The sequence below is a fragment of the Anomaloglossus baeobatrachus genome, chromosome 3, assembly GCF_048569485.1.
Source record: "Anomaloglossus baeobatrachus isolate aAnoBae1 chromosome 3, aAnoBae1.hap1, whole genome shotgun sequence".
Taxonomy (NCBI): Eukaryota; Metazoa; Chordata; class Amphibia; order Anura; family Aromobatidae; genus Anomaloglossus; species Anomaloglossus baeobatrachus.
In genome coordinates this window covers 695,013,977-695,014,291 of record NC_134355.1, presented here as the reverse complement: position 1 = coordinate 695,014,291, position 315 = coordinate 695,013,977, and positions in this window count along the sequence as shown.

The window sequence follows — 315 nt, the reverse complement described above, 5'->3', positions numbered from 1 at the left end:
CCCATCATCCTCTATATATCACTACTCCCCATCATCCTCTATATATCACTACTCCCCCATCATCCTCTATATATCACTACTCCCCATCATCCTCTATATATCACTACTCCCCATCATCCTCTATATATCACTACTCCCCATCATCCTCTATATATCACTACTCCCCATCATCCTCTATATATCACTACCCCCCATCAATCCTCTATATATCACTACTCCCCCATCATCCTCTATATATCACTACTCCCCATCATCCTCTATATATCACTACCCCCCATCATCCTCTATATCACTCACTACTCCCCCATCATCCTC